The sequence below is a fragment of the Lepisosteus oculatus genome, chromosome 14 (assembly GCF_040954835.1).
Source record: "Lepisosteus oculatus isolate fLepOcu1 chromosome 14, fLepOcu1.hap2, whole genome shotgun sequence".
Classification (NCBI taxonomy): Eukaryota; Metazoa; Chordata; class Actinopteri; order Semionotiformes; family Lepisosteidae; genus Lepisosteus; species Lepisosteus oculatus.
The window spans coordinates 17,513,510-17,540,131 of record NC_090709.1 but is presented as its reverse complement, the minus strand read 5'-3'; the positions used below and the strand labels follow the sequence as shown (position 1 = coordinate 17,540,131).

General features: G+C 40.9%; 1 protein-coding gene and 2 non-coding genes across 3 annotated transcripts in view; all 3 read left to right on the top strand.

The window, feature by feature from the left end:
• LOC138242792 (zinc finger protein 271-like) overlaps nucleotides 1-26,622 on the top strand; it is a 781,993-nt gene that overhangs the window by 294,773 nt on the left and 460,598 nt on the right. The window lies entirely within an intron of this gene.
• LOC138243777 (U7 small nuclear RNA) lies at nucleotides 3,220-3,275 on the top strand. The gene has a single exon (XR_011192395.1). It is a non-coding gene; the product is annotated as a U7 small nuclear RNA (small nuclear RNA).
• Nucleotides 11,182-11,263, top strand: trnal-uag (transfer RNA leucine (anticodon UAG)). Its single transcript has one exon. It is a non-coding gene; the product is annotated as a tRNA-Leu (tRNA).

Here is a 26,622-nt window from a genome sequence, read left to right as displayed (position 1 = left end):
AAGGGAAGAAAAAAGCCTTCCCAAAGCGGTGGTGGAGAGTATCCTCAAGGAAGACGAGGATTACTTTGAAGCCGCCCTGGAGCCGGGACTGATGGTAGAGCTGGACCTGTCCAGCATGTTTACCTTTCAGTCCCCAGCGAGACCTGGAGGGAGCCCAGCATATTCCCCCCAGGACCCGAACGAGAGGAGTTACATCTAGGCTAAACAGTGCCCAGATGTAGACTCCCAAGTTTTCCACTGTAAGCACAAAGAGAGGAGGTTCAACTTTCACTTGTTTAATCATGATTGTGAAACTTACCTTTCTAACAACTAACGTGAGAGGGCTAATAGACCCGTTGAAAAGACGGGGAGTCTTTCATGATCTGGCCTCAAAGTCTTTCTCAGTTTGTTTCTTACAGGAGGTCCACCTGAAGGATGAAAGCGACAAGCTGACATTCACCAGGGAATGGACGAAGGGAGAATCATGCTGGAGCGTAGGAGGGGTCCACTCTTCTGGAGTGGGAATCCTCCTCGGAGACCCAGAGATGAATCTGGTTTCCTCCTTCCCGGTGGTGCAGGGCCGGATCCTGGTCGCAGACATCGACTGGAGGGGGCAGAAGTTGAGAGCAATTAACGTCTATGCTCTGACAGAACCCTCTATCCTGAAGGAAGTGTTTGCTGACCTGGCCAGCTGCTGCACCACCAACAGACAGGTGGTGCTTGGCGGGGACTTCAACGTCGACCGAGAGAAGGGGAGCGACGCTAGCTCGGCAGAGCTGGAATCGCTACTTAAGCAGTTCTCCCTGGTAGACGGTTTCAGATGGTGCCGCCCTAACGACGCCGGAACAACATGGAAAAACTCCCGGGGAGTGTGCAGCCGCCTGGACTACATCTTTCTGCACACGACCTGCTCCCTGGAGTCGGCGACGGTGTCCCCGGAGTGGTATTCCAGCCACGAGCGCTTGACAGTGGTGGCTAACACCAACCTGCCGGCATTCGGTCGTGGGTACTGGAAGCTGAACCGGGAGATACTGGAGGAAGACGACTTCAAGGCACTGTTCCGTAAAGACTACGCGAGCTGGGTCGATCTGAGAGACGGCTACAGCTCCCTGGTGGAATGGTGGGAGTCGGTGAAAGACAGGACCTGAACCCTGGCGCAGACGTACTGCAGACGGAAGGCGGCCAGGGAGAGGAAGGAAGCTGCACGACTCCAGAGACAACTAGAGGAGGAGTACAGCTCGGCTAACGGGGGAGGAGCCTTCAATTCAGCCCGGGCACGGGACCTGAAGGAGAGGCTCCGCAAACTCAATCAGGTCCGAGGAGCCCAAAAAAAGAGGGTGATCCACGGCCTGAGATGGGGAGATGGAGAGGAAGTGCTGGACGAGAGCGACAAGGTAGAAGCGGCCACTGCTTTCTACACGGAGCTCTTTTCAGAAAAGCAGATGGAGGTGGAGGCAGGCGATGCTCAGAATACTGGGGGTTTCCTTCCAGAGCCAGGACAATGAGACCAATAACTGGACCAAGAGGATCGCCAAGGTGAATGCGAAGCTGGGTCTGTGGAAAACGCGGTCGCTGTCCTACACAGGGAAAGTGATGGTGTTGAAAGCAGACATCCTGCCGGCTTTGGTTTACCTGGCGGTGGTGTACCCGCTGCCGGCCAGACTCAGACGAGCGCTGCAAGGGATGATCTTCTGCTTCGTCTGGGGCGGCAATTACGAGTACATCACGAGAAACCGGATGTGTCAGCCGGTCGAGGAAGGGGTTCGAGATGTCCCACATTTCCCCCTGAAACTCGACTGCATCTTCTACTGCAACCTCTGTCGGGCGCTGCAGGAGCCCATTGGCCACAAGTACCAGTACTTTGTCAGGCTGTGGCTCTCCGTCCCGATGAGGCACTTGGTCCAGTGGTCAAACACTGGGCCCAAGGCAGAGAGGCGACCGAAGTTCTACACCCACGCTGTCAAGTGGAGCAGGAGGTACAAGGCCACGAGACAGCCAGAGCTCTGCACCAACCACAGAGCCCTGTACAAAGAGGTGAGGGGGCATTTGGTCGCTGACGAAAGGCTGCAGGTTCCCAGACAAGTCTGGGAAAGGACACAGCCCAAAGAACTTGACAACCAACTGAAGGACCTCAACTGGATGGCTGTGCACAAGAGACTGGCTACCAGAGAGGTCCTCTACAGACACTCGCTAACCAGGAATCCGCATTGCCCCCGGGACACGTGTTTTGTCGAGGAGACTCAGGAGCACGTGTTCTGGAGCTGCCTCTTCGCCAAGGCGGTGTGGGGCAGAATGGACAACATTATGCAACTCCTGGGAAAGGATGCGGTGCTCAGTTACCAGTACATTCTGCTGGGTGCTGGCACCCACCGGAGTGGACAAGGGGACACAGGACCTGTGGGGGCTGCTACTGTCCCTCTCAAAACAAGGACTGTGGAAGGCGAGGAACACTCTCATCCGGCACAACATAAAGTGGGGGGCGAGGGAGCTGGAGGAGAGGATCCTGGCGGACCTCAGGAGGAGGACGAAGCATCACGTCGCCAAATGGGGTTTCCCCACGGCGAGGGAGTGCTGGAATGGACTTTGGGCCCTATACAGGGATTAAAGGACAATAGCAAGTGGTAGGTTTGGAAGGACTCTCTTAATTGCGCAAATCCGCCCCCACTTGCAAAGATTGTTAACGGACAATCAATCTCCGTTCCGCCGTTGTTTTTTATTACATGGAGTGTTAATATGTGTGAGATGTTCCTTTTGAGATGTTTTTTTTGTGGAATAAAGTATATTTTGTAGAACAAAAAAAAATCTTATGACAAGGTTTACAAGTTATCTGTTGAACTACATTCTAATAGGTGTGGTCACATTCCAGGTCATTTGTTTACGTTTTTGTTTCTGCAGCAACTGTTAGATGAAATGTGCTAATATGTAACCTAACTCCAGTGTGAATAACTAGAAGAGGGGAGCAGCTCCATTCCAGACCAAGGGAGCTTTGAGATTGGCTGGGCCAGATCTCTCATTTGCATATCTGATTTGGAAATATAACACTACACCCCCTTCTTGCATGGATTTAACTTGCACCCAAGAGTCCCCTACTGTGTATTGCTACTTATTTTTTTATGATAAGTGGTGATTACCAGTTGACAGGTTTTATTTGTTAAATTATAAATGGTTTTGTATTATCATCCTGAATTACATGTACTCAAGGTTTGGTAGGGAATGTGTTTTCATTTCATTTACCAAATTGAATTTTTGCTCTTTTAGTATTTGTCTAGAAGGCTTTCTGAAGTCAGGAAGCCCATTTATTTGGTGAAAAAAGATTCTGTATTAATATTAATATTGCTCATACAACATAAATAGGGTCTTTTATGAATAAAAAGATCTTGCACTTGGAAATCTTGATAAAGCTGTGTGCTTCCATACACTCGAGCAGTTTTGATTCCTAATATTTGACCTTAGGTGTGGGAACGGGTCTTTTTTGCAATTTGATTTCCAATTGATCAGCACAGTATAGAAAATAGACCCATAAAGCAACCTCAGCAGTGACAAATGTCACTGGGTCACTTGGGTTTATACGTCGGGGTCCGGTAGTGAAGCTCCGCTCCTGTTTAGCCTCCGAAGCCGTACAGGGTGCGGCCCTGGCGCTTCAGCGCGTACACCACGTCCATGGCGGTGACGGTCTTCCTCTTGGCATGCTCGGTGTAGGTGACGGCGTCGCGGATGACGTTCTCCAGGAACACCTTCAGCACCCCGCGGGTCTCCTCGTAGATCAGCCCAGAGATACGCTTCACTCCCCCACGGCGAGCCAGGTGGCGGATGGCGGGCTTGGTGATTCCCTGGATGTTGTCACGGAGAACCTTATGGTGACGCTTAGCGCCTCCTTTCCCGAGTCCCTTTCTGCCTTTGCCTCTTCCAGACATCTTCTAGTTATCAGCTGTGAACACGACACACACTGCTCATCTTTGATGTATAATAGACATCTTTCTTTGATGTCTATTATACATCAAAGAAAGATTTTTATAGGTGTAGAAACTAGTAAATAAAGCCAATGATTTGTTTTAGAAATGTATTCTTAAAATATACAATTATTCACACCTGAACAATATGTAGTTCAAATTATACATTATATACAATATAATTGTACATAATACAATATACATTATATACAATATTGTATTGAAATATCTAATCATCATAAAAAACACAACTAGTAAACTTCAGTTACAAATTCTAGTAACATGGCAATATATATAGTAATGACAAACACAAACTAATTAATTACTAACTAATTACATGAACACACTAATATTTAACTCAAAACCACATTTCGATTCAAATATAAATTTTTAAAATTTACAACTTCTTTATTTCCACGAAAATATTATTAATGTAGCACAAACGCTACTTTCTAATAAAGACCGAAAGAAACTGTTTGTTTTGTGTCTCATGGTGATCCTCCTCTCGATACTAATGAAATGTTTATGATCCCTCGAGAAATAAAAGGAGTTTAAAATCCTCATGCTCACCTATTGTATAAGGCTCTGCATGGCTTGGCACCTCAGTACCTGTCTGAACTATTATCGCCCTACTCCCCACCTCGCAACCTTCACTCTTCTAATTCTGGTCTCCTAACTGTCCTCCAAGCCCATCTTCACTTTATGGGTGACAGGGCCTTCTCCTGTTATGCCCCCAAGCTCTGGAACTCTCTCCCCAAGGATATCAGAGAGTCACCTTCTCTAAACTCCTTCGAATCCAGACTCAAAACCCTCTTCTTTAGAAAAGCTTTTACTTAACTGGTTCCATTCTTCACCACTCTGCTTTTCTTAGTACCACCATCAATGGTCTCCTCTATATATTGTAATTGTGTTTTATCTTGTGTATTCTTCTTATTTATTGTTGTTGTCATTCTGTAAAGAGCTTTGAGAAGCCACCTTAAAAAGCGCTATATAAAATAACGTTTATTATTATTATTACCTGTGATTTTGTGTGTTTGACTGATGGGCAAAGATCCCAGACAGTGACTGGATCCCTGGATCTCTTGAGTTCCACCAGCAGGATCAGGGAAAGGAATCCACATTGGTCCTGGTGGAGGGGAGACCCCATTACCTGTAAAGCGCTTTGAGTGGAATGTCCAGAAAAGCGCTATATAAGTGTAAGCAATTATTATTATTATTATTATTATTATTATTATTATTATTATTATTATTATTGTGTCTGAACATCTTTTCGAGGCTAAAAAATTAACTGGGATACTGTTGATATAAAAAAGTGAAATATACATAATAATAATAATATAATAATAAACTTTATTTTATATAGCGAATTTAAAAGTGGCTTCGCAAAGCGCATTACAGGATGACAATAACAATAAATAAGAAAACAACAATAAATAAGAAGAATACACAAGATAAGACACAATTACAATTACAACAATACAACAATAACAATAGAGGAGACTGTGGAAGGTGGTACTAAGTAGAGCAGAGGGGTGGAGAATGGAACCAGTTAAGTAAAGGCTTTTCTGAAGAATAAGGTTTTGAGTCTGGATTTGAAGGAGTTTAGAGAAGGTGACTCTCTAATATCCTTGGGCAAAGAGTTCCAGAGCTTGGGGGCAAAACAGGAGAAGGCCCTGTCACCTATACAACGTAGACGGGCTTGTGGGACAGTAAGGAGGGCAGAATTTGAAGAGCGGAGGTTGCGAGGTGGTGAGTAGGGCGAGTAGAGCCTTATAGGTGAGCATGAGGATTTTAAAATCTACGCGGAATTTGACCGGAAGCCAGACCAAGGACTCCAGGATAGGAGTAATGTGAACACATGCACTAGACCTGGTCAGGATTCTGGCTGCTGAATTTTGGACATACTGCAGTTTGTTCAGAGTAGATTTAGATACCCCAGCGAGTAGAGCATTGCAGTAGTCAATTCGAGAGAATACAAATATGTTGATCAGCTTTTCAGCCACAGTTAATGATAGCATAGGGCGTAGTCTTGCGATATTTCTAAGGTGAAAAAAATATGTTTTTGACAGTATGCTGAATATGTGGGTCAAATGTTAAGCCAGAATCGGATATAACCCCAAGGTTTTTCAATTTTGATTGAAGCTCAAGTAGAGAGCCATAGGGTTACAGTACTGGCTTTACAAAGTTGATGGGGGGTACCAATAAGCATGACTTCAGTTTTGTCGCAATCACATAGCAGAAGATGGCTTCAAACTATCAACCTCTGGGTTATGGACCCAGCACGCTTCTGCTGCGCCACTGTCATAGATTCAACACACCTGCTCTATCTTTACTTTCTAAAAGTGCACCCGAGTTGAAAAGTCTAAACGGTAAACCCAGACGTCACTTTGAGCTCTTGGTCTTTCATAGTACAAATCATCACACGCTACTCTACATGGGCTTGTCTTCAAGATCGTTGTGAACTAAACCTTCTGCTTTTCGAGGCAACTAATTCTTTCGTCGTTAATTCCCAAATCTTCAATGAGAATCAGTGAAACGAAAACCAAACACATCTATACACTCGCGTCCTAGCGTGAAAGAAAAATGATGGAAGCATTTGAGAAATAACAAGAGTAGTCTGAACAGCTCCAGTCTATCAACTGCTCTACAAAGTGATCGCTACTTCCACACCCAGTTTATAACACTGAAAACGACTCAGGAAGCACAGCAAAGTTCTAAAACCAGCGAATGCATCTGCATACATAAAACGTCAATTTTTCAAAAGTAAAATCTTCAGCTTTGAAATATTGTCATCCATTTATTTTAGTTTTTCTCTTTTTTACATAACATGCTTTCAAGAAATAAACTGTCTTGTAATGAAGGCTGCATTAGAAAATGTGCATCTTGTTAAATTAAAATCGGCACATCCCAGTGGGCGAAAGATGTAGAATATACAACTATTAAACGCATACCTTAGATGTATAAATGTGCTCCGTAACTGCTCTAGAATGAAATTCTAATATAAGTCTATCGTTATACGTCAATTATATGTCTATGGTTATATGTTCATTATACGTAAATGGCTGGAATTCTATTATACGGATAAATTTAGAGGACTATTACACATATATATATATAGTTAAAGGTCTGTTATACAACAAAGACAGATTTTATAGGTGTAGAAACTAATAAATAAAGCCAATGATTTGTTTTAGAAATTTATTCTGAAAATATACAATTATTCACACCTGAAAAATATATAGTTCAAATTATACATTATATACAATATTGTAATCAACAAATGGCTAATCATCATATAAAACACAACTAATCAACTTCAGTTACAAATTCTAGTAACATGGCAATATATATATAGTAATGACAAACAAACTAATTACATGAACACGCTAATATTTAACTCAAAACCACATTTCGATTCAAATATAAATTTTAAAATTTACAACTTCTATATTTCCGAAAATATATTAATGTAGCACAAACGCTACTTTCTAATAAAGACAGAAAGAAACTGTTTGTTTTGTGTCTCATAGTGATCCTCCTCTCGATCCTAATGAAATGTTTAATATGATCCCTCGAGAAAAAAAAGGAGTCAATTTCCACCTGGAATGATTGATGCCCCATCATTTTGTAATATCCCCGGAAGTTTATACAGTAGAATCCTGGTTCGTTGTTTAAATTCAAGGTAAACAAGACTAAAGAAAGTAAATGGAAACTTGATGTCGAACTGGAATTGAAATCACCCGGAACATTTCACTACATTCAGCAGTACGTGCCAGAGAGTCACACTTGCTATCAGTTCGATAGATAAGTTATTAGAGCAGAGGACTGTAATAGAAACAGTGGGGAATCCTTAGGTCACTGGTTCGACTCCGGCTCGAAAAAAGGTGCTTTTTGTGTACTTCAATCAAACAGTTAAAATAGCCAATCTTATTCACCCAGACGTTGATCAAAAGCTCAGTAAACGACGAAGCAGAGGCTCTTGTTCCGAATTCAGCTCACGTCTGATTGTCTTGTTTTGGCCAAGATCTGATCTTTGAATTCAGGGACTACTCTGTCTGCTTTGTACAGTAATTCAAAAGTTGATACAAATGTCATGTTTGTATTGTAGATATAATGGTGTTCTCTGTTTTTAAAGGATAGGTACTTAATTGGCTTTAAGATTTGGTTTTGATTTTGTATCGTTGTATTATTAAGTTTGTGCTTTTTGTGTTTTTAACATATTGTGAACTTATTTTTTAAACAAATGCTTACAAAGGCAAACAAGGCACACATCTGTTTATACCAGCGGTGAATTGTACATTTTTTAAAGTACAAGCTACTGTTCACTTTTGGGAGTATAACAGGTTCGATATAAAGGGGCACAGGGGCGGAGTGGTGGCTCTGTGGCTCAGGATCTGCGCTTGTGACTGGAAGGTTGCTGGTTCAAATCCCGTGGCCGGCAGAGGAATCCTACTCCGTTGGGCCCCTGAGCATGGCCCTTAACCCTAACTGCTCCAGGGGTGCCGTACAATGGCAGACTTTTGCTCTGACCCCAAGCTTCTCTCCCCATCTGTGTCTCCATGGAGAAAAGCTGAGGTATGCGAAAAGACAAATTCCTAATGCAAGAAATTGTATAGGGCTAATAAAGAAACATTATCATTATCATTAAAGTGGCAAAAATATAAAAGTGGAAAATACCCCAGGCTGCGTGTAAAGGGCTCATTGTTTTCTTGTAAAATACGGCGTATTGTGCACGAAATGTTGCAGAAACACAATCTTTAAAGTGATATCTTCCCTTCCTCTCGTGGAATTCACACGATGTGAGCAATTGTTTTTGTTCTTTTTTTCAAGTTGCGATCCCAAGAGCATCAGACACACAGTCTGACAGTAACCAAACCAGGATGGATTCTGCTGGGAGCCGGACTGAGCTCATTCTCACTCCCTGTGCTAAAAACAGAATTAATTCTTCCCCGAACATCGCCTACAGCTGCTAGATGGTGCTCTGCGTCTTACTGCTCCGGCAATTGCTTTGACGAAAGACAGATCACTTGTGTGCTTTTAACCTTCTCGCAGCTACAGGTGAGACTGGCGCTCGCTATATGAAGGCACCCGCTGGTACACATTCTCTAACTTCCACAATCGCGACAGACTTCGCTTTAAAAAAAAAAAGTAGATATAGCCCTGAAAAAAGCATTAGCTTTATCAGTTTTTACATTAATCTATTTTGAATCAAAGTTTGATATTTTTTTATTTTTGATTGCATTTTACATTATAATAATAATAATAATAATCATCATCACTTACACTTATATAGCACTGTTCTGGATACTCCACTCAATGCGCTTTACAGGTAATGGGGATTCCCCTCCACCACCACCATTCTCCTGAATGATCACAGAGAGTCAGAACCTCGGTTTTACGTCTCAGCCGAAGGATTTTTAGCGCGACACACAAACCCTTTGTCTTTTTTAGAGTGATTTTTAAACAGACATAAATGTAGAAAATGTGTTTTTTTTAGTACTGCAATAGCAGGGTCAGTGGCGTAATGAATAACGCGTCAGGCCTCGCGTCAGAAAATTATAGGTTGGCCTGCCGTCTGGCTTGTTGCGTTTATACCACTTACATTCTTTTATATAAATGAACTGCACCTGAAAGCTATAGAAAACACTTTGGGTAAGTTGTCTGCAGCCTCATGCGAATTTCGACAACTTACCCAAAACACTGTACTGTCTGGAGATCAGCTCCAGCTCTGAACTCAATTGCAATGAAAAACCATGCGTAACAAAACTGGAGAACAGCTGAACTTGTGCTCAGGTCGGTGATGAGGGTTCAGAACTGTCGTTGTAATTAGCATGAACTGCACAGGCTCAGAATTAGACCATGTCAATTAGTCTGATCAGTGTAGGACACGTTAATGTAGAATTATTAATAGGTTTATTAGTTAGTTCAGGTTTACCCACCTGAACTAATGTAGAATTATTACTTGGTCTCTTGTTTGTATATAAATGAACATCTCTGACAACTTAATGTTAGTTTTACGATGTAGGTCAGGCGTTGACATATGCACGAGTATACGAAATGTCTCACTCCTGATTCAACTCATGTTCTATAGGAGATTGGCGATTCCTCCTGTTTCTCGTACAACCATATCAGAACAGAAGCCCGTGTCACCCAGCTGTGATTCAAGATCGACTCGCATCTTTATCCCTTTTTTGTTCGTGATCATTATTTTCTTTAATTATGATCAATATTGAACTTTTTCGAAATGAAATGACAATAATCAAACATGTAGGCAGATTTTTGAAAAGTATTCGGAATTGACAGGGTGCCCCTTTGGAACAGTCGTCAGAAAATGTGAGAAACTGAAAGTTATGTAAGCTCTCACACAAAGCATTGAAGATTGGAATCTGAGTGTAAAAAAGCTACCCGTCTTCCAGTGATAGGCAGGGATACACACCATGACTCGAATAGACTCAGCGAACTTTAACACCTATGATATTACGAATGCTTTGCATGTGTCGAATTTCAAGAAGGAACTACTACAACAGTTGTGGACATAATTCAACACCACCGGCAAAGTCCAATGCCGGCAACTTCTGAGAAAATAATGTTCACTCATGGAATTTGGTCTTTGAATGGCTGGCGGGAAAATTAATTTATACTCCTGTTGCACCCTCAGCTGAAACATGTTAATATAACAACGCAGATTTGTTGGAGAACCTGACAAGAATTATTGGGTTAGCACTGTATGTATTCTTGTATATTTACTTTAATTTTAATATAAATGTAAACATGCATGCTGTATAATCTATTGTAATTTTAAAATATGTTAGCTGAGGATGCGAGGAGGGCTATTATACCTTGTGAAACACGCAAGGAACTGTAAAAAAGGCTGGTATTTGAAAAAAAATTGGCAATCATAAGAAAACCACAATTTATGTGGTATTATCATCAATATCCTTCAAAATCTACGTTCAAATGAAGGATTTGAAGAAACTATGAAAAAAGCAACTGTAGTAGCAGAGGATTTTGATTTTTGCTCTTCAAGTCAGTAGATCACTGTAGAGTTGCACCCCTATAAACAGCACAAAGGATGAAACCCACCTCCTTCGTTATTGCTGGTTGTGCCGGTGAAAGTAGCGTTTGTGCTATTGAAAGCATCTCGGAAGATAAAGGTGCAGTCACTTCCACATGATATCATTAGATCCAACGACAAGAGCTGAAGCCCCCGGCATTTCCCAAGCCAGCAATGTGAGGAAGCTAAGCATGGGAAGGTAGCGTGGCCGAGCGGTCTAAGGCGCTGGATTTAGGCTCCAGTCTCTCTGGGGGTGTGGGTTTGAATCCCACTGCTGCCAAATGTTAATGTTTTAAGACCTGCAATACGATCAGTAAAAGTGCTTTTTGTTAGGCTGCGTAGGTGTTTAGAGATAGACTTTCTAAAAGACAGGCTGTCAGCTTAACATCAAGGCAGAAAAAATATTTTGTTTTCTCTACAGAAATTCTCTTTGGCACGTTCAGCTTTATGTAGGGAACAACGTCTGCCGAGATCACTTTTCTGGCAGTGCACATGATAGTATACATTTAGTACATTTACATTTACTGTAATATTGGCTGTGGTGTTGAGCTGCTTTTGTCTGTGAAACTTTTAATTCTTCACGCCGAATCGTTGGCAGGGGTAAAGCTTATTAAATCTTTGAACATAGCGCTCCATCAGAAATACTTTGTTTGTGCTCAAAAGAGATCAGAGGATTAACTTCATGAATTCACATAGCATACCTTACAGGAAAGATTTAAAAGGGCAATTGATTGTGCTTCCTGATGTTGTTCCTGTGGTTTCTTTGGGTACAAAGGTGAATGTTCTTTGACGTTCTGCTAGAGTATCCACTGGGTGGGCTTTATCAATTAGCTCGGTGTAGCGGCGAGGCTTATTAATAAGGCAGAATTAAGTGTTTCTGAGCTTTCCCAAATTAGGCCTCATCGCTCTGTTCATCTCTGTGGTGCAGCCACAGAGAAACTATTCATGCAGGCTGATTTAAGGTTTCCTTTGATAAGGTTTCCTAGGACAGCTCCCAAAGGGGGATGCACTTAGCTAAGCCTGGCTATCATGATCAATGGTCATCCATTGGCGCCTATCTGTCTAGGGAGTGCCAGATGGACATCTGGACTGCATTCCTAAGTGTCAGGAGTATGTGACTCATATCTCACCTTGATCAACCAATCAGGGACTGGTAGGGCCGAGTAACCCACATGGGACTCTGATGCCCATGGAACTTTCAGCCAATCAATGAGCTGAAGTTCCTCCAGGTAAAAACAGGCAACACAGAGAGCCTGAGAGATTCAGGAAGATTCTGGGGAGGGTTCTGTGGACTTTTCTAAAGGGAATTCAAAGGAGAATTCCAGGGCAGGACGGCCCAGGAGCAGAAGGCTCCCAAGGGCAGGACATTCTCGCAGCGCGCCTCCTGACCATCCTGAGACTCAGCCTGGACACCAACCGAACGGCCAGTGTGTCCGAGTGCCAGAACTTTCCTTTGTTCTAAGAGTCTAGAGCGGAGGTTGGCAGAGAGTAACCAGAGGATCCACCCGAGGTTAGCACCAGCAGCAGGCCTCGTGAACAGGTCAGAACTGTGGACAGCTGAATCACTATTCAGAACTAGCTCTTCATCGGGAACAAACCGGTCCTTTTCCTGACTTGCTGGGATCCACAGTCATCTTTTCTCCTGTGCACAAACTTTGCTAGTTAAAGCCAACACTAACTAGCCGGTCAGTGAGCATCAGCAGCGCACCGTCGCAAGCTGCACAGCACAGTCTGGCACCTAGCCAGAGAGCGCGGATTGGATAGCAACAGCCTACAACATTTTTTTTGTGCCCGCAGGAGATCTGAATCCCCAGAGATTGGATGAGTATTCAACTTCAATGCATTACAACTCGAGAATTCAATTGTTATTCCAACCAGTTAATATCAATTTAATTCCTAAGAGTTATGTACTTGTTTTGAGTATCCAATGTAGAAGTTATAACCAAGTGCATTTACGAAACGGTCTAAATGAATTATATACAGAACGTATGTCCTCTTGATATATGTAACTCTTTGTAACTGACTGAATATATACCTTTTGTATTCTGATAACCCTCTCGATAAGATCTGTTAGGTTTATATGCATATTCTATGTATTAATAAATGTATCCTCGTGTATTAGTACCTGTGTGTGTGTGTTTTTTCCTGTGCTGTCTTTTAAAACATATAAGATCACGAGTTTACAGATTTCTCCAAATAACAACTATACATTTTAACCCAGCGGTTAGCATTCTTTCAATCCAATAGTTTTACTCTGGGTAAAAAGCAGCGCAATATACAGAGAGATGATATTCAAATATTTCAACGTTCTTATTGGATTACCTGTATGGAGATATCACTCAGAATTCCTAATATGATTTTGAGTTCAGTTTTGCTTTACTACTTTCAGAGTCTTTTATTGACCTTGCTGAAGCAGAGAAGTGACATAATCACAAATGCGACCTACCTGTGCTGCTGTTTCTGGTTAATAATGCTTATTGCGAGGAAAAAAAAAAAACAGCTCCTTGCATTAAGAGCAAGAGCAACCAACGCGCTCTCTTGTTGAGTTGGGTTTTTTCCGTGGTGCTCTTCCTCAGATACAAAGTTATTTGGGGAGCAAAGACCTCTGAGAAGGAGCTTGAATCCGTCAAGAACTCAGAAATTCTAATATCGCACTACCGTCTTGTGTACAGAGATCTGCTTCTTCCTTTTTGAGTGTTTTGGTGTTTAAGAGCACGCTTCCTATCTCGAATGAAAGTTTCAGGAGATGTGTTACCTGATCACACATCTGTGCCGTAGGGGATGTAGCTTAGTGGTAAAGTGCGTGCTTTTCATGGATGAAGTCCTGAGTTCACTCCCTGGCATTTCCAGATGTCTTATGTTATTGTGCTCTCATCGCAATCTTCTGTTGAGTGAAAACTCTTTGCTCCTGTTCATAGAGAGCCAGGTTTACACAATTAAATTCAGTCACACACGAAGTGCTACAGTCTTGCTCTGCTGTTTTAAATGTACCTCCAAAGCATTTCGTTCTGTTAACTACCAAATGATTTGAACTAATTGAACGTCATATTCAGGAAATCCAGAGAAGGTCATCAGACTTTTAGTGGCTGTTGAAGAAAACACCTGTTGAATCTCACCAGGGATTTCTTGAGAGATCATTCAGCGAGCAAGTCCTCCCTCTGGACTCCAAACATTTTGGGTTAAACTGTTATTCACATACTCTAACGAAGAGAAACGTTAGTGTCTTCCGGTGTGTGAGCCCATTTCTCAAAAAAAAAAAGTTATATAAATTTAATTGTTCTACTTTTTAGGCTTGCATAGTCTTATTAATATTTCAGTTAAATATTTTTTTTCTGTAGTAACATCAGTTGATATTAATATTAGTCCTGATTTATAATTTTTTGTCATGGTTGATCTTAAATAATTTTGTAATTAGTTTCAGTTTTGAAAAATCATGCAGAGAAGCTACCAAAACTGGTAATGTTCATATAATGTGTAATGCAATAGCAGCATTTTGGGTTGAAAACAAAAAATATATCTTGGTATGAATCCTAACACTTCATAGGCAGCGTTCTAGGACTTCTCGCTTCAGATAAAGTTGTCAATACATCATAGATTTCTACTCAATCAATATCAGCAGTGTTATCGCTACCGAAAGCTAAATATAGATCCTGGCAATACTTCATGAGATCTTCGTAAGAAAATCCAAAATACTACGGAAGGAATCAAATTTATATGTTTCTTTGGATCGAGAAGATGATCATTATGAGACTCAAAACATGCCTGTCTTTTCTTTTTTCGAGGACAAATGGATTATTGAGGTGTAAAGATGGGTTCAAAACCAAAATCACCTGCTATCGCTGCTGTTTCTTCAAATCCTTCAACTGATCATCGACATAGAGAAATAATATTATACAATTGTGGTTTTCTGTTAATTGCCAATTTGACTGTAATTACATCTTCGTTTACAGATGTCTTGCATGTACAGATGCAGCCATTCAAAATGTGTGGGCGATACCGCATTATTTTGCGGTACGCTGTACGCAGTCTACCGCAAGCTACCGGTAAATACCGCGAGTTACCGTAAATTCTCCTATAATACGACAAGCAAAATAATAGTATCCGGAATTTCCGCAAGGTGGAGCTAATAAAGCTCAACCTCTCATGTTTGAGCTGTGGCCATCAAAGTCTTTAACGAAGATATTACTAATAGTACTAATAATGAATGACCTTGGACAAGCTGTAAGTGTAAACTCAAAGTATTGCCCTGGTCAACATTCTTTTTTTCATTGACCGTCTTTGTAAAAGTAACACCACAGCATTTCGCAATCACGCATTTGTTTCCAATCATGCAAAGTACAGTAATTTTTGAGAATCGATTCACCATGCCTTTCACATGCTCATAAAAGAGATTGATTTAGGAACATAAACATATTACTGTATGAAAACTGTACTGTATACAGTATGTATATGTATATTTAATGTCTTAACTGTGCCCGTTTACGTATTGAATATTCATATCTAATTTTATCACTGAAGGGAAATCTTAGTAGCTGAGCATAAAAAGAATAGGAGCATACTGCAACGCGTGTGAAGGCCATAAACGATATTAATTTTGGAACATAAACATACAGTATATGGTTGGTCTCAGTACTTTAAAGAAAGCATACAGGAAACATGGTTTCATTATGACCAGAATCGGTCTTGAGATATTTTTAACTTGATTTACAGTATTTGAGAGGTATGTCTTAACACCGATACTACAGTGCTTAAGTACTGCTCACGTATATGTTTCTAGGTTTATATTATGCATTTCATACGGTCAAATTACTTTTGAGCAACTAATAAGAAGCGCAAAATGGTATGCGTTTTACTTTCGTTTTGTGCTGGGACCCGTGGATTGATTAGAGATATCAAGTACATACAAGTCATTTTTTAAATGTTGTAGTTCGTCTTGAAAAAATGTTACGAGTACATCATCTATCAACAATTACACAGGTTCTGTTTCCATATTGCGGATTTTGGTTACGTGATATTATTTTCTAGATTTCACATTGTGAATATATGATTTGGGCAAACAGACCCGCAAAGAAGTACATTATGGGTTGTTGGTTTTTTTTTGCAGTTTTATCTAGAACAAGCGATGCTTAAACCTTTGTCTGATTCTTGTGAAACTATCCACATGACAGTTACAGTACCTAGGAGTTGATTTCAGTGATGCCACTGATGGGATGTTTCTAAAAATCCATCCTCTGTAAAACGTCTTCTCTAGTTTTATGTATGTTTTATGCATATGTATTTGCTAATGAAGCTGTGTGTTCTGAGCCTGGATCTCTACATTTCTGTATGAACCAGCTTAGAGGGCTAAAGACAGCTTGTGTTTAAATTGAGTGTAAGGCAATTTATGCTTCTAAAGTCATGGTCAGCATTTATTATTGTACTGTGCTGTAAACTTGTTCTGTGCCTAGTCGCATTATTTTATAGCGTTTTTATAGCATTATCAAATCCGGTGGCGCTGTGTGTTAGTTTCCTGACTCCCATGTCACATGGTCTGTGATTGAAACCTGTGAAACCGGTATAATTCGTCACAGCCAGCACTCCGGCAGAGAGGGAGTTGTACTCGTAAAGTAGAAGCAGGCGAGATTTCCAGCGAAAGACACCTCCCCCTTCTTCAGGTGTGAGGGTCTTCTGGTCAGAATGAAACGCTAAAATGTAATGTAGGCTCTGAATGGGTTCAGTTATGATTTGGGCTTGATTAAGGTCGCTGCCTTTCATCTAAAACCCTACTTGAATCCTTCTAAACTAAAAATCAGTGTTAGTGAGTTCTAAATAAAGAGGTATCCAGGTAACAGTGAAACGGGCGGACAGTCTGGGGAGATCGCCCGTTTTCCATGTAAATAGTTCCCTGGTTCCGCACCCCTTGGTGTTTCTCTCGCTCTCTCTTGGGTCACCTGATCATTAGCTCGAAAGATTTCAGTGCCTTGTGTATATTCTAATGGTAGTGGGGGCAGGGTGTGTGGGAACAGGTTTGGTTGAAATTGCATTGGAGATCTATGTTCTTCACACCTGAAACATTTTCTCTGAAAGCATTTTCTTCGCAGTTTAACTGATCTTGTTACAGCATGTTACAGTTTACTATTGTTAACCATATTAATTTTAAGAGCTTAATGTAAAATCTTGTAAAAATATATTTTCATTGTTCAAATATACATTAAGTCTGACTATCATATAATAAGTTAAATACAAAACTAAAGAAAAAATAGGGTTAAATATAATTCAAAATATTTTGCTAACAATGTTTACTGTTAATGAATAATAAAATGTATTAACTAAGGAGTAGGATGGCACAGTTGTTAGTATGTTTTTTGTTTTGTTTCTTTTTCATAAATACAACAGTAGTACCTGATGTCTCAGTGGCTTTCAAAATTAAATTATGCATGCAAACCTGTGAACTAGAAAGATAACTAAGATATCCATCCATTTATAATGGTGGCGAAGTGGTTAGCATTGCTTTCATGCAGCACTGGGGTCCTAGGTTCAATTCCTGCCATCCTGTGTGTGTGGGGTTTACATGTTCTCTCTGGGTTACATGGTTTTTCTCCATATGTGTGATATGACTCCCTCTCGCACTCCAAAACATACTGGTAAGTTAATTGGTTTATGGGAAAACTGGCCCTGGTGTGTGTGTGTTTGTGTCTGTCTGTCCTGTGATGGACTGGCGCTATGTCCAGAGTGTATTCTGCCTTGTGTCCGTTGCTTACTGGGATAGGCTCCAAATCCTCTGTACTGGATAAAGAGATTAGAAATGGAAGTAAAGGCACTGTGTGGATGGAACTATACACAGTGTTAGAAACCCACTATGAAATGGCAGCATCTCACTGAGAATAAAATATTTTATAGTGCTGGTTTAAGGAAACAGCCTTTCCACCTCTCTTGCACATCAGTATCCATACCTAGTTATTTAAACAAATTGCCTCTAATTATAAACATCTTAAAATGCTGGCTCTGTGGATCCGCATCAGCTATGTTTGCCCATTCCTTCAATTCATGTACATCCAACACACAGTTCAATGCCAGCAACTACACATAATCTAAAATACAAATCCTTATTTCAGTATCTATGTAAACATATAGTCTGTTAACTTCATCATCTTCATTAAAAGTATGCCTAACCCCATTAGGAAGTCTTCTTGTTATAAGTGTATTCCTCAGCTTTCCCCAAATTATCTTCTTCTTGCCAACATCTCTAGTCTTTTATCCTGCAATAACTCAGCCAACACTTAAATCTCCAAAAGCTGCTTGTGTTAATTTCTTTAAATCACAAATATCATTTGTAAATACTGGCCATGTAATACTCTGCATTGTGGAATAATAGTTTATTTTAAATGGAACTAGAGAAACTAAGAACTAGAGAAATCAAGAAAGGCTTTTTTTCTAGAATTAATAAATGCACATCCTGTTCACTGGGGAAATTAAATCCACACTTAGCAATCTTCAATATGTTCAGAATATGACAGCAAGAATCCTATCAGGGATGCATTACACCTGTTTTCAAGTCCTTGCACTGGTTACCTATCAGATTTCGAGTCAACTTCAAAATCCTTATCCTCCTTATATACTGTCCAATAATTGATGACCGAATTATTGTACTTGACATGACTTCATTCAGCCTTTCCTGAACGTCTATGACAGGCAGAGAGAGTGCTGTTTCTGGTGCGATCTTTTGCAGCTGACATTTCACTGTTTTAAACGAACAAGAAATTAGATTGCTCATAAATCAGTTATTCTATATAAACACAGTGTAATTGCCCTCCGAAAATCCTCTTTTTCTTGTTCGTTTTAGAGACCTTGATCCAAACTGATTTTAGATGTCAGAAAGGATTTATTTTCTCTGTATTTCCTACATTGCTTTGTCGAGATTTTAACTTTATACCTAACTTTATATCTAGGCTCAGATTTCAACTATTAATCGTACAGTAATTAATAGCAGTAAATACTGATGTTTTGCACCCTCTTACCACAAAAATATATGTTTTGTAGTTGGGATTAACTTTATTTCGTACGCGTAGCTACTCCGATTCGGACACCGAACAGTTAAAGATGGCGGCAAATCAGATACCCAGAGAGGGGGGGGGGGGGCGTCCTGTTTCGTTGGTTAAACGCAATGATCACAAGCACCACCATGGTAACTGGGATGTGTAGTTTTTAATTCCATTTGAATTATAACTGTACGTACTGTCTTCATATTTGGCCAGGGCTTTAAAGAGAAGGCGCGCCAAAAAATTTCGGTGCCGTCGTCTCCATTTTAAAGGTACCCCCGTGCTGGAAGAATTTGACCTCGGAACGTTTGCCCAGCGTAGTTATAGTGGACATAAAAACAAGAGTTCGCTGGCATTATATCCTAGAAGACACAGACCGGCGCCAGACCGGTAAATGCTTGATGAACTAGGGATTGGACAGTTTCCAAGTGCTTGTACAATCGATGGAAATGTTCAAATAAACGTGCAAAAGAAATAAACAAAATAATCATTTATTTCTTTATCATATTGGCTAGCTAATGTCCTCTCTTTGCTAGTTAGTGGCTGTGTTTCTGCGTTGGGTAGCAATGGGTGACTGTTCTCAGGCGGAAGATGTAAACAGCTTAATTTTCGTGTTAAATAATTTTTAAAAATTAAAATTCATTCTATACAGCAATCACATATTTGGGTACCGTTTCATAAAACTTTCATGCTTAAGATGTTTAGGGAGAAATGGAAGACTGGTGTGTATTTTTTCTTTAAACTATCAAGAGCAGCCATACACAGTACAGTTTATGTACATACAGTAATGTTTATGTTCCTAAATTAATATTGTTTATGACCTTCAGATGCGTTATGCGCCTCTTCTTTTTATGCTCAGCTACTAAAATTTCCCTTTAGTGGTAAAATTCCATATAAATATTCAAAACTAAGCAGATTGAAATGTGCACAGTAAAGACATTAAATGATTAAATCTTTTCACTACCAACCAATGCACCACGAGTGCCCCTGTCGGTCATTTTGGCCAGCCAATCACTTGCCCTGCGGTGCCCTATGGTGCCCTGCGGGTTGGTTACTGTACCACGAGTTTTTACCGCTCATTTTGAATGGCTGCATCTGTATCACAAGGTATAATAGTCGTCGTGCGTCCTCAGTTAAAATGTACAACAAAAGTACAACATTTATGGTTAAATCCATATTAAAATGAAGGTAAATATACCAAGATATTAAAATACAATTGTACAGTCCTAACTTAATAATGCCTGTGAAGTTTTCCAACAAATCCGAACTGTAATTTTGAAATATTATAGCTGAGAATGAAAAGAGAGTACAAAGATCAAATTCAATGAGTGAAAATGCACCAGTAGTTCTCTAAAGTGAGTTTCTTCCCTGAAATGACTTGCTTGCAAAAGCACCAAGCAGCCTTGAACGGATCGCGGAATCAAATATACAGTACAGATGGATTCAGAGTGTGCTTTCCAACTTTTGTGCAACATTTACCTTTGATAGGGTGGAGTTGTCTTCACAATCTGGGTTAAATAAAAAGGAGTGACGTCAGCGTTAAACAGCTTTCCTTCTTGGAGAACAACGGTTGTGTTCCATATTTCTAATTATTTTGGTTTCAAGATCGCAATTTAGTGTGAAACATAAAAGCCAGCTGGATAAGCTTTATTAATTTCCCTCATGGGATCAATAAAGTATCTACAGCAGTGGTTCTCAAACTTTTTGGACCAAGTACCACCCCTAATCCAACCAAAGCATCCAAGTACCACCTACAAGTCATCATCTCATAGGAACCCCAGAAATTCTCAATGACCAACATGAGTGTACGTGCACATACTCACACATACATATAATAAATATTATAATAATGAACTTTATTTGATATAGCGCCTTTAAAGGTGGCTTCTCAAAGTATTTTACAGAAAAAAAACATTAACAACAACTAATAAAAAAGCACCATTTCAGTGAGAGGGGTGAGCCTATTTAGTTGAGCAAAGGAGATGTGAATTAATTTTTCAAGCCTTGATACAATTCACAACAGAGTCTAATAGATATTAAATCGTCAGGCATTTTCTTGACGGCAAAGGTCTCGCGGTGGATGTTGTAATGCGTACATTAATTTCTGGAGCAACCTCTCTAATTCGTGCAACTGCACCGTTATGTCGGCTTGTCATTGCTCTAGCACTGTCTGTACAAACTCAGACGCATTTTATCAAGTCGAGGCCATTCTCTTCGATAAATTCATTCAGAAGCTGAAATATGTGCTCTCCTGTAGTTCCTGTTGGTAGCGGTTTACAGAACAGAAAGTCTTCATGGGACATACCCTCAAACTCGTATCTAACGTAAACAAGCAAATTGGCCAAATCGACTACAGACTCATCTAATTGCAGTGAAAAACATCTGCTCATCTTAACGCGCTCTATCAGTGTACTTTTGATATAATCCTTCATTTCAATAATTCTATGAATGACTGTGTCTTTCAGGGGGAGGGGGGCAGCAGGTCGAGCTGTTTAGCAGCTTTTTCTCCACACATAATACGTGTCAGCTCTTTTGCCAACAGTAAATAAGGTTCTTCAAAAATAGTGTAGCTTACCTGCTTAAGCAATCCGAAAGCTTGCATTTTTCCGCGTTTCTGTTTTTATTTCTGTATTTATTTAAAGTTTTTATTTCATGCGCATGGGAGCGAAACACAGAGACGCTCGGTGTATTTTTCTCAAATTCGAACAGTTCTTAAATATTTTTCTGTTATCACGCTTTCGTGTGCTCACAAGATTACCGGTGTTCGTAGCACATATTTCTATGCATTGCTGTGTTTAGAACGTTGGCATAGTTCCAAAATCACGCACATTCTTCGTTCTCCCTATTTGCTGGAGATGCAGTAGCTTTTTTTAAATACAATTGGTCACTTGCATCCGTAGCACGCATTCCTATAGAGTGGTATAGAATTACAGAGTATCTCTTGTGTCCACTGAAGTATTAGCGCATACTGTATCGTAGTACGTAGGCTGCGTATTTGACACGTATTAAAATACAAAATATGAAAACCCATCCCGATTTTTCAGTGCACACTACACAGTTCCAGGGTCATTTGGCGTACCACCTGGTGGCACTCCACGTACCACTGCCGGTACGCGTACCACAGTTTGAGAACCACTGATCTACAGTATCTATAAATCTCTTACACGTCATTTACAATGGCTTTTCAACTAATAGCCCGTGCAGGGATCAAACCCTAACTGTTGGTACAGTACGAGTTGCGTAAGGCTCTGTAATGCGCAGATGAGAAACTAACCTCTACTTCTTCATTATATACACAGTGAGCTATATATGCAAGCTTACTGCCCCCTGCGGGCTCTGTATTTGATTGCGGTACAAGACCGGCCATGGAGATAAAGTGAGACGGGTGTGTACATTAAAAGGCTCATAGTGTCCCTGGGAGGGCTCAAACCACCACCCTTTTGGTTAACAACTGAACCACAAAGACTCATGTACAGCTTAACACTTCTCAGTCTCAGTGAAAGTGATACTCCGTAAAATTTCCAGAGATTCATTTATTTTTAAAGGAAAATCACCAACAGCGGCCGAGATCTACTGGAGTTTTTTCATTCTATACTGCGATTTCTGAAGGGTACTCTGTGAAAATATGAGTTTTGACGAGAAGGGATGGACATATAAGGTCAAAAGGCTTGGGGAATTGAGCTTTAAGGTGAAGACTGCGGGTTCAGTAGCAGCAGAACCTGATCAGTATCAGTTGACTCCGATATACTTTGAAAATGAACTTGGGGATTTAGAGTCAGACGTGCTACGGTTGCACCATGGGGTACTTAAGTTAAAAAAATAGGGAAAAAAAATCAGTGTTCCTGGATCTGTAATTGAGAACAACACCTGCACAAGAGCTGTGCAGGAAGAATAAAATGTGGTCTGGGATGAAGAGACTCTCTTCGGAAGAGCGGCGCTCTTCACAGGAGATTTTTTTTTGTGAAGTTGATTTGTCTCCTTTGGGAAATTCAAAGGTGCTGATAGCCATGGCGCAAAGGTAGCATATCTGACTCCAGATCAGAAGGCTGCATGTTCAAATTACATTGAGGTCTGCTTTTCGTTTTTCAGGTTCTGCTCGTCCTAAACACAGAATTCACACCATGTAGTTGAGTTCTATCTGTACACCACATAGATAATCTAAACAAAATAGAGCCCTACTGGACATACAGTTAGGATCTCACACAGCGAATACCCTTAAACACAAGAGAGAAGGCACAGTTCACATCTGCGAAACATCACATCCGTCTTTAGAGACAGCTACATCAGAGAATGGAATCCCGGAAGTTTCAAATAACTTATTTTAATACAGGTTCAAGCAAACCTAAAAGTTAGGGAGTTTCCGGACACTTTTGTTTTATTAAAAAGTGTCTGAAGCCTGAAAATGTAATTTGAAAAAAAAAAAAACGCTATTGGACATTAGCAGGTACTTTTTGTAACGATTTGCTATTTTATGCTGAAAAACAAAGGAAACAGACCCAATGTTTGCTTTCAGGTGCGGTTCATTACATAATAGACATCTATTACTGAGGAGCTTGAATAAAATTTACACGAGCCAGGTAGAAGTCGAACCTACAATCTTATGATCCAAAATCAGATGCGTTATTTATTAAACTGCTGGTATTTCACATAACCGGAAATCCCCCATAGTGTGCTCACCGGGGTAAAGTTAGCTCGAAGTTCGAAAACGATTTTGGCACGCCTGTAGCGCTTTCACGAAACCTCTTAGAGTTGCGAGAATGCTTGTTTTGTGTATAAAATACATTGTGGATGCTTTCTCAGCCTTTACTTTGTCGTTTTTATGACATTTTTTTGACCAAGCACGAATATTCTTTTGTCCATATCTTCGCGATGGAAGCACAGAACGCCGTCAAACCAAATGCATTTTAAAGACCACGACTTGTGGATATTTCCACACCCTTTACATCAAACTATCAGTGAGCTAATTATCTTTTTTAAAACCTCCGGTTTTTCATCGATGCGTAATTACGCACGAACTGGAACCCGGGGGACCGCTGTGTGCACACGTTCACAAAGCGAGAAATACTGTTCAATACGGCTTCATGCGAAAAACCCGTATATGACCATAGGAAGCAGAACAGCGCAGTCTCCCATTACCCAGACTGTAAGCACGGGAATAAAGCTTTGTTTGATTTCTGAAACCCTTCCTTTACGCCCTGTTTTCATTCAGGTAAGGGTCAACTATATTGAAAATACTACTGACAGCAGGAAGATTAAAATATTCTTTACTCAGCAGCTTATTAAAAACAGCTCCCATGATGTTCAAACCGATTTTTTACACAGAACACTGACACAGCTTTGTGTTCTGAATCTCTTTTTCTCTTGCTTTTATTTAATGTGACACAATGCACTGGGATAGGGGTATTCTGTTCACAAACCAATAGCATTTGAACCACAGCACCCACAATGCTGCAGGTAAGTGTTTTGCACACTAAGCAGGTCATCTGACTATTCCCAGCTCTGTTTTGGGTTATGGAACCTTTATTTTTTTATGATTTTCTGAAGATAACACTACAGGTAACACACTGGGATGGGTGGGTCGTCTTCATGGCTCAATAGCATTTCAAATACAGCACCCACTCTGCTGAAACCAAGTGTTTTACACACCAGACAGGCCCCCGGACCTCGTACAACCTTGCTGTGGCTGTGGCCCCTTTCTTTATTTTGTAATGAGTTTCTGAAGATAACACTACAGGTAATACACTGGGACGGGTGGGTCGTCTTCATGGCTCAATAGCATTTCAAATACAGCACCCACTCTGCTGAAACCAAGTGTTTTACACAGCAGACAGGCCCCCGGACCTCGTACAACCTTGCTGTGGCTGTGGCCCCTTTCTTTATTTTGTAATGAGTTTCTGAAGATAACACTACAGGTAATACACTGGGACAGGTGGGTCGTCTTCATGGCTCAATAGCATTTCAAATACAGCACCCACACTGCTGAAACCAAGTGTTTTTCACACCAGACAGGCCCCCAAACCTCATACAACCTTGCTGTGGCTGTGGCCCCTTTCTTTAATTTTTTATGATTTTCTGAAGATTACACTACAGGTAATACACTGGGACAGGTGGGTCGTCTTCATGGCTCAATAGCATTTCAAATACAGCACCCACTCTACTGAAACCAAGTGTTTTACACACCAGACAGCCCCCAGAACCTTATACAACCTTGCTGTGGTTGTGGCCCCTTTCTTTATTTTTTTATGATTTTCTGAAGATTACACTACAGGTAATACACTGGGACAGGTGGGTCGACTTCATGGCTCAATAGCATTTCAAATACAACAGCCACACTGCTGAAACCAAGTGTTTTACACACCAGACAGCCCCCAGAACCTTATACAACCTTGCTGTGGTTGTGGCCCCTTTCTTTATTTTTTTTATGAGTTTTTCAATATGGCACCATTAGACAGGCGGTACATGGGGATAGTACATCGTGCTCTTCACGAGTCAATAGCTCTTCAAGCACAACAGCCACAGTGCTGCAACCAGGTGTTTTACACACCAGACAGCTCCCCTAACCTTATACAACCTCGCTTTGAGTTGTTTAACATTTCTTTCAAATCACTTGGGTTCATCAATCATTTGATCATTTTTCAGCGTGGAATAAACCTATTACTTGTTCCTTGGAGATTACCATCTGCTGATAAGATATGATCGCTATATTGACCATATACAATTTCTTGCATAAGGAATTCATATTTTGCATACACCGATCCCCCCGGAGTCCCAAGTGATTCTGGTTTTGGAAAGCTAAAGGACAATGAGCTTCACGATACCAGGGGGACAGTGGGTGGTCAAGTCTCCCCTAAACAATGGATCTTGTCAGATTATGATGTCAGTGCATTTAATAATGTTGTTGAACTCTCTTTAGCCCAAATACAGAGGAGCCCAGACCCAGAATGTTACACATACTGACAGAGAGTGATCTCATTATGTGTGTTTGGATTTTAACAACTATTTTTATTGTTTGCTAGAACCAAAACAATCTATGTTAGACATTTTCATCTTCAGCCAAAAATACAAACCTGTGTACGTAGTGTGGTGCAGGTTCTTGTCCCATTCTGCTCTTGGTCCAGGTTGGAGGGTTGCACCGATTCTGAGTCTTGTTAGCTGGTATGGATGGGTTTGGGGGTGTTGATACCAGAGTGGTCCAGGAGGGGGATTCAGGTGTCTCGGGGGCATTCTTGTTTTTCTATGAGTTCAGGTTGATTCTGTTGGTTCTGTCATGAATCTCCCTCACGCAGGCAAGCGCTCCCGCATTCCCTCGAGCTCTCCCCATACCAAACGTGCACATGTCAATCAGTCCTCTACTTAAACCCTCATTTGTCCCCCGGTCATTGCTCATGATTGAGATTTTCTCCCGGAGCTTACCTACTAACTACGCCTTTGCCTTACTATGACTTCTCCCCTGGACCTCGACCCCGCTTTTCCGACAACCGCTTTAGCCACTCGATTTTGTACCTTCACCTGTTTTATGCTTTCTCGGATCCTGCCTACCGACGCAACTTCTACGCCTTCCCGGACTCCGACCCCTGCCAGTCCCTCGACTACGCCTTCGCCTGTCGATTCTGTGCCTACG